This window comes from Phasianus colchicus, chromosome Z (genome assembly GCF_987193195.1).
Source record: "Phasianus colchicus chromosome Z, bPhaCol1.hap1.1, whole genome shotgun sequence".
Taxonomy (NCBI): Eukaryota; Metazoa; Chordata; class Aves; order Galliformes; family Phasianidae; genus Phasianus; species Phasianus colchicus.
This window is the reverse complement of record NC_143476.1, coordinates 79,292,217-79,301,101: the sequence shown is the minus strand read 5'-3', so window position 1 is coordinate 79,301,101 and position 8,885 is coordinate 79,292,217. Positions and strand designations below refer to the sequence as shown.

The following is an 8,885-nucleotide window of genomic DNA, read 5'->3' as shown; positions in this document are numbered from 1 at the left end:
AATAAATAAATGAGAGGAAAAGCAGTGAAATGAAAGACATTTTGTATATGAAATCGATTTTCTTCCCTTCTAGAAAAAGCCAATCCAGGTATGAATGTTGACCTCCTTCCTCAATCAGCCTTAGTGCAGAGAAATAATTGTCCTTGTTAGCGCTCTTCCTTTAGGAGAGAGCTAGAAAAAAGTAAGGAATGTTCTTATAGTGAGAACACTAGCAAAATATTTATGGCATCGGTTTTCCCTTTGGTCTAAAAAGCAATAAACTATCATCATGAGAAATGACAGAGTCGAGGAGGGTTTAAAATTTGGAATTTATTATAACTGTATTTCCTCATACCCAGTAGTAAACCTTCCTCCACTGGGTACTCATTTCATGTCCTTGTTGGAAACCAGAAGATCTGTTCTGAAACAGCCTCCTGTATTATTTCCACATCTTGTCTAGAAAGGTCCTGCAGAGCCAAACCTTGTATCCTCCTTGTTAACACTGGGAAACATTCATCTGTAAATGATAACATGCGTGGGACAATGATTTGTGTCAGTCCATAGACTTATTTAGTACTTTGAGAAGCTATGGGAGAAACAGACTCAGAGGTGCTCAGAACTCTGTAAGCAAGGTCCAAGGCTTCAAAATGGAAATATACTCCAGTTCTTGAGCTTTCAGTGTAAATCTACTTTGTTTCCATCCTCTAAGATGTGTCAGGGAGCTGGGCCAAGTGCAGCAAGTTAATGCAGTATAGCTGTGTGCAGTGACTTTTATGGTCCCTGTGAAATCACCTAGAGCAACCCTTGCACAGAAGTTCTGTGGGAACAGAAACCCTTGAATTCTGTTTGCTCTAAACATCTTCACATATCACATTATTCCATGTGATCTGCTGTTTGGCCTTACGACAGTGGAACAAAGTTCCTGAGCAGTTTTTCAGGTTGCCAGACAATTTTTGCCAAACAAAGAAGCTCCATAGCTCACCGAACTTCGGTAATTCAACCATATTTACCTAAGGGGCCTATAAAAAACAATGGATGGATGAATGATTTTCTTCACCCACAGCCTCTCTAAACTGCAGAGGTAACTCAGCAATAGTCCTGTGACACCTAGTTTACATTTTCTTTCTGCTGTGTAAATATACTCTTCCTCCCTATACCCTTGTGGGATAGGTGAGTAAATGTTTGATCTCTTTTTCACGGATAGGAAAGCTGCCACATCTGGCATTTAACAGTGGAGTACAGTTCTCAGCTGCATAGCCACAGACATTTGGTTGTCAGGGACTTCTGGAAACCACGTAGTCCAAACTCCTGTCAAACTTTGCTCTTTGGTAGATTCATTAGAAATCTTGCCCTTCCATATGAAGACTTGGTGATGTGTAGAAGCAATTTCAGCAGCCTACTGAAACCTGAGCACAACATTTAGCATCACAGAATCGTAGAATTGCTCTAAGACCATCTGGTCCAACCATCAATCCATCCCCACCACACCCACTAACCACATCCCTCAGTGCCACATCTATACTCTTCTTGAACACCTTCACAAATGGTGATTCCTACAAACAATTTTTTATTCTATTTCTTTTGCACCAAACTCCATTTCTTCTTATCAAATACCCTGGCTTATGTTAAATGACATGAGAAGTGAGAACTGTTGTAAATGTGAATCTTCTGCACCTAGTGAGATATGGCAGGTAAAATTTTAACCACTTTTTTTCATCCAATGCTTGTTTTGTCAGTTTTAAGCAGCGTGTACTTCCAGAATTAGGGAGTCTTAATGGATTCCTATATTGACTGTGAAATCATTATATTCTGGAATCCCTTGATGTTGTCATGGAGGTGATCCAGTGAAAAATGTATTACTGTGAGGTGATCATCCCCTAAACTCAAAGTGAGTAATGGTGAGGATGGTTAGTAGGAAGTTTTTAGGACAGAGTCTTATTGCAAATGAGTATAATCTTGTGCTGACAGTGATGTACCTGGAATTCCTTGCCCGTGCTCTGCAGTCCTGAGGAACACACTCCTTTGCCCTCTCCTATTCCAAGGACCTTTGAGCCATAAGATCATTTTAGTAGTCGCCTATTGCTCCTTTGAGAAATTAGGAAAAGCAGAAGCAGTGGAGGAGCAGTCAAGGTTATACCAGAGGTGGCAGGGTCAACAGCACTGCTGGCTCTCACTGGACAGCTGACTTCCTGAAGCCCTAACAAGAGAAGGTATTTCCATTAACCACAAAGAAGATAAATTATCTTTGTTTAGTTTGGCAGCAGCAGGATGGACAGCCTGGTAGATGTCACAGCAGGAGTCAACGAAGCAGTAAAGCTGCCTGGCTGGCTGAGTGCAGCACAAGATCACAAGTCTGCCAGACATGTAAAATATGTGAAGAGTTGGTTGTTTTTTTTTTTTCCTGTTTTAGAGTTTAATTTACAGCAGAGTATGGCCACACTGACCCAGTTACACTTACACAGCCATGTCTAATCACCTCACACTGCCTCTCCTGCACAGATTTTTTGTCCCAGAGATAAAATCTCTGCTAACCTGCTCAGCTCATGGTCTCACTGAAATCCCAGCGAGATTTTTGGAAAGTCAATTGAACTGAGATGACAACTCAGGCAGATTTTACTCCATTTAAAATTTAAGGCTTACTTGATTATTGCTGATTTTTAGAAAGACAACAGCCTGATGCTTGATATATGTTAGCATGTGCAGCCATTAACCTCAGGGAAATGCAAGAGAAATACAAAATCTTTATCAAATCTATTTCAACAGTCTTTGCAATTCAAGCAATAGGAGGATCCAGTGCCTTCATTTTGCCTTGCGTCTGAGCTGCCGCTGATTATAGTGGAGAGCCTTTTGTACATAAACAAATATATATATAAATATGCAGAGTATAACCCTAGATTTTATTAAAAGAGGACAACAATTCACTGTTATGATTGTAAAGTAATACTTAAATTTATTTTTATTGGTTTGGACATTTTCATTTTCCAGCAAGTCAAAGAGAAGAGATAAAGTAATTTATGGAAACACCTGGAGGAAAATTGTCTAATTTTGTGCCTGCAGACTTTTTACCTGCAGCTCTGTGTCACGTCTAGCTGGTCAAGTGATCTGCATTTTTGAAAAGATGGAACTTCCTTTCATAAACATTCATGAGAAAGTATAGAGGAAATGGCACCCTATTAAATTTTATAGCACTTAGATAATATTGAAGCTTTCAGTAATCTGCCTAATAAATTACGAGACTATCTTACTGATAAATGACGTCTCTTGCAGGCATTGTAAATGGTAGAATATTGACCATCAATAGTCCCAGTATAAACGTAAGCCAAAAAAACCTCAGGATTAAGAATGAGAACAAGGAAATTCTGTTATCTATCAAGAAGGAGCCTGCTCTATAACAGGCGTTGCAAAACTAAAGGTAAAGGTTGCTTGAGTCTGAATACTACCTGTCCTGAAAATTGAAATGTATTTCCCCTCATGAAAACAGAGGTTAAAGAAAAGAAAAAAACCTACAACCTATGTTAAAAATAAATAAGTAACTAAATAACTAAAATAAAAATACATAGGAGTATGCTCTGTTATGATAAAAGTGCTCTGGTCTTCAAAAGTTAGACAGTCAGCTACATAAGAATAGCACATCTTACAGATATCCACAGGAATTTTACAAAGTTGGCATTTTCATAGTGCAAATTGTCAGAGCTGAAATACATTCCGCAGAGACCCACTGAGAATATTCAATCAGCCGGTCTAATTTGTTCCAGGTAGATGTTTTCTTTTGTTTGCTCATTTTTATTCATTTTTAGCCTGCTTCATCCTTTCCATTCTTCAGAAGGGAATGGAGGAAAAAAGAAGAGAAAGAAGAGAAAAAGCAAAGAAGGAAAATAAATATGTTTACGTCTGAATAGCAAAAGAAAAGAAAATACTAAGATTAAAAGTTCACTAAAAAGCTTTCCCCCAGAATGATTCCTCCTTACCCCTCCACAGCACTTTCCTTTAAAAGCCTCTGGAATTAAAACGGACATATTTGTTGCAAGTTTTGTGAATGTGTTTGGAATAGTTTCTGCTTCTATCTCTAACCATACTGAATAGGTGAATACCAAAATCCATAGGACATGAACTATGAGTTGGCCTGAGCACAGGAGATGATGGGGCTTTTTCTCTGAAATTTCTTTATATAGTCTTAAGAGGAAATGAAGAGCTGAACCAACTGCAAGCTAACAGCAAACTTGCAGCAGATTTAGGCTGATCTCCTTTCCTCTTTCACCATACAGGAAGAAAATGAAAGTAGGGAAACAGCTTCCATAACCTTTTGCATTTTACACAATGCCTGTGATAAATATCTTTACTTTTCTCTGCTGTAAGTTATTTCTGCAGCAAGGAGCTAGAAGAACAGTTCTTACTGTGCTGAAGAAGCTGTGCTTGATATAACACTAACAAGAAAATTACCTTAAAAAAAATCTGAAAAAGAATACATTTCTCATCACTGGAATCTATGTTGTGTTACTCGTGTTTAAAAACAAAACAAAATAGAATAGAAACACCAGATAACATTTTAATTGATATACAATATGAGGATTTTTTCCCTGCCTTCTGGCTTCAATTATTGAACCATTAATTACTTGACTTTGCCTCTAAATTTAGTAATAATATTGTTTCAAGCAATAAACATTAAATATTTATGTTTTCTTTCCTGTTCATTTACTATTTTGCCAGATCAACAATCGCAATCTCTTCTTTTCCTTTCCATGTAGGATATCATTTTTTTCATGTATCTGTTCAGATCCCCTGCCAGCTGGGTTGGAGAAGTGTTTTGTCCATTTGCTGTTGCTGCCAAGCATCCAAGATGTTGGAGAATTCCTGACTTTCACCATGATTCTCCTGGCAATATTGCAGTCATTTTCAAAAAGAAAAGCAGAGCAGAGACTCTTCCTAAATTCACGATTTTTCAGAATTACCCCAAATCTGGGGGGCATTCAGCATATTTTGCTGCTTCTCATAAGGCTTAGCCTTTTTAATTGAGTTTGTTATTAAAAAATGAATTATTGAACATTAGTACTCACACAGAAATGCATCCAGTTTAGGGAGCACAGCCTGGAGCTCGAGCCATGTAGCCCATCTGCTTTGTGAATATTCTTTGCTATTCTAACAGAGAACTTCTGAGGTAGCTTCGCACTGTCTATGTGATGTATTAGGATACCAATGCTAATAAATTTTTAATGCTGGAAAGTGGCCCAAAGCAGTGGCCTGTCATCTCCTATACTGTTAAATCACTACCGTGACTTATAAAGCAGTTTCATCTGAAGCCAATTTATCTTCCAGGAAATCTTGGTTAGAATCCAAAGAGATAAATAGGAGGATATCACTCTTTAAAGGCACTTTGGAGGTGACACCATTCTTCAGAGGCTAAATACCAGAAAATAATCTTTGTCAGGGCTGACTCCAGCCACGGCAGGGCTGTGGAGAGGGAAGGTGAGGGCTCTGGGGTGAGACTGCTGGGGACTTTTCTGTAGTTTGTTTTATCAGGGCTCAATCTCTCTTCCAGGGCTGTGTGTTTTTTTTTTTCTTTGATGCCAGAGTGCCAATCCCTCTCCTTCTCTTCTTACTCAGCCCTAAATTTTGGCAGTCCGGCTCTGCTCTGTAATGCTCAGAGTGCTTTGAGAGAAATCAAGGAGATGTATATGCAAGGTGATGCTGCTCCTAGGCCACAACTACTTTTGTCACCCTTTAATTCTCTGAATTCTTTTTAATTTACACTGCAAAAAATGAGTGATGGTAATTTAACACAGACTAATGTAGAATATTAACATAATTACTTCAAACCGTGGTCTTCAAACTGATATCCCAACTTACTTGAAATTCTTCAGAATCACATTATCTGAATATTCCAGGTTTAATTTAGATGATTGGTTTGTTGTTTCCAACTGACATTAGAGCCAGTTCATAGATAACCAGAAGAGCAAAAAGTCTCAGAAAAGTCACTGCTTCCTGAACAGCTGGAGATGTAAAGTACTGTATTCACTGAGTCCCAGGAAAAAAAAAAAAAAAAAAAAAAAAAAAAGAAAAAAAAAGAAAGCAAGAAAGAAAAAAAAGAAAAAAAGCATATATATATAAAGAGAAACAAGTCCTTAAGTATTTCCTTCCAGAAGAAAAACAGCTTTCAGTTTACTTTCAGGGAATAATACTATGAGGTGAAATGTAGCAAGTAATTTCCTAGTATCCCAGCGGGATCTCTTACCCTCTTAAAACAGACATCTGCACAAATAAACTTCTAACACAGTGGTAACTTCTTCACTCTTTTCATCAGTCTGTAATAAAGGCTGCTATTAATACACCAAGAACACCCACCATCTCTGTGGGCAACCTGTTCCAGTGCCTCGCCACCCCGATTGTAAAAAATGTCTTCTTTATACCCAATCTAAGTCTCCCCTCTTTCAGTTTGAAACCATTTCCCTTTGATCCTGCTTCAGAATCTGTCCCATTCTTTATTACAGGCCCCCTTTAGATACAAACAGGCCTCTATGAGGTCACCTCAAGCCTTCTCCAGGCTGAGCAGCCCAGCTCTGTCTGTCCTCACAGGAAAGGTGTTCCACTCCTTGGATCATTTTTGTGGACCTCCTCTGGACACTCTCCAACAGGTCCGTGTCTCTCCTGCACTGAGGACTCCACGTCTGGATGCTGTACTCCAGATGAGGCCTCACCAGAGCAGAGGGGCAGGATCAACTCCCTCACTCTGCTGGTCATGCTTCTTTTGATGAAGCTCAGATACAGCTGACTTGCTTGGCTGCTTTTTTCAGCAGGGATGTTCTCCATCCTTACATCCCTCAGTTTCGTGCAGCATTGCATTATCTACCACAAATAACTCTCAAGTATAGATACTGCTCTTTTCCATAATATTGTAGTTGCTTTTCAGATTGATCAAGGAATGTGAATCTGTTTGGATAAGTTCGATTTTCAGTTTAAAGCTCAGCAAAAAAAAATTCAGATCATTCTTGATGTCAGATTAATATGTGCAAAACCATCGTTTCATGTGCTGATTATCAAAAAAAAAAAAAAAAAAAAAAAAAGAACTAATTTATTAATCCTGGAAGCACAATTCTATATGAAGCTTATATGAAGCTTGCCAAGTATTAGTGTATATTCATTGTAAAGAATAAGAACTGCAAATCTGAGACAATCTGGACTGAAGATGAGGTTTCTATCAAACATAAAGGTGAACCGCATTTCTTTTTGAAGTTAGCATTCTGAAAATTTCAATAGATCTTTTACATTTGGCATCTCAAATTATTTGAAAGTCCAGCAGTTTACTGCATATTAACACTGCATATAGTAGAGTATAGTTTGTGTAAACTAGAAAGCTCATTGAATAAGCAAAATATTAGAGACAAAAGCCAGATTAGTATTGTGTTTAGAATTTGGAATCATTTTTGCAGTGCTAAAGGAAGAGCAGACAGTGAAAAATAGCAAATGCTAAAATTACCAAAAGATGGAGAAATGTTCACATTCTTGAATCACCACCTCAGTGGACCCTTTACACACAGTGAATGACTCATCAGAACAGACCAGACTCCTGCTGTCCCTTGGGCACGGTAGTCAGCTGTGTTTAGTGTTTCACTGCCTCAAGAATATCAGTTCATTTCAATATATGCTTTCCAGTTTCTTCAAGTTAACTCCTTTCTGATATCCATTTTTCCTGATAGTCACTTTGAGAATCACTGTTGTGTAGTGTTCACACACTGAGATAGTGCTTAGTCATTCCTGAGATGTCTTGCTTAAAACCATGTGAACTTAGTTTCTGGAATACAGTCATTTTGCTCTGCCTCTCAGATAACGGAAAAAATATACTAATTTGTTATAATATGAATTTATTGATTTTTTTTTTCAAGTTTGTTGGATTTACCTTCTCTTTTCTCTGTATAACATATCTGTTCCTGTTTGTGCAAAAGAGATGAGATCAGATACCAATGGAATCTTGCCCTGGATTTGGGATGTGTCTGCATCTAGTTCAGTTATGTTTGGAAACCTAGGAATTGATTTATTTGTACTATTTAGGATGTATTGTGTACTTTATTTAGTCAAAGTCTTGAGCTAATCACAGGTTTCAGAATCAAGGACTGAATAGGCAGCCTATGTTATCTAGATCAGTTCTCTGAAATTCCAGACATAAACACAAACATGAAAAAAAATACATAGGAAACAAAGCCAACATTGCCAATGAAGTCTGAGACTCAAGAGACAATAAATCTACGTGTGCCACATAAGTAGCTCTATTAAAGAAGGGAATTCATTACATGAAAATGCTCTGACAGGCAGAAATAAATGTTGGTTTGGGGAATACAGAGAAATGGCAGTGGTGGTATCACTTCCAAGCATGTCACTGTATAGTATTCTGGTGAGCTTCATCATGCATACCTGTAGATTTCCTCTGTGACCGCTGCTGTCAGAAAGATTTGATCTCAATAGCAATGTGTTTGAGAAATAATCCTCACACAAGGAAATATTATTTAGGGTAGAAGAAAGGAAAAAAAAAACAAACAAACCTGAATGACGTTCATGAATTCATGGGTTGTGATCACAAGACAAAAAAAATCAGCCAAAGTAAAAAAAAAAAAAAGAAAGTAATAGAAAGAAAAGAAGAAAAACAAATCATCCTAAGTGTTCAGGGAACTAGTTAAAGCAGAACAGCCGGTTGATCTGAGACTACATGGTTTGGTTTAATGACCTGTTAACATACCAGAAGGGAATATGTGTTCTGTGCTCTTCAGGCATCAACTACCTGAAGCACCTACTCAGTTCAGAGGAGGGAATTGATGCTCAGTATATTTGAAAACTGGATTATTATTTTTAACCAGAACTTGTCATTACTTCTGATAGTGACATTTATTTGAATGACTCTCCCAGTGCCTTATAGACTT

General features: G+C 37.9%; 1 long non-coding RNA gene across 1 annotated transcript; it reads right to left on the bottom strand.

The window, feature by feature from the left end:
- Nucleotides 1-330: 330 nt before the first annotated feature.
- On the bottom strand, nt 331-5,982 carry LOC149913119 (uncharacterized). Its single transcript, XR_016461981.1, has 3 exons — nt 5,824-5,982; nt 1,956-2,176; nt 331-496 (listed from the first exon to the last, which is right to left on the bottom strand). It is a non-coding gene; the product is annotated as an uncharacterized LOC149913119 (long non-coding RNA).
- Between the last annotated feature and the right edge of the window lie 2,903 nt (nt 5,983-8,885).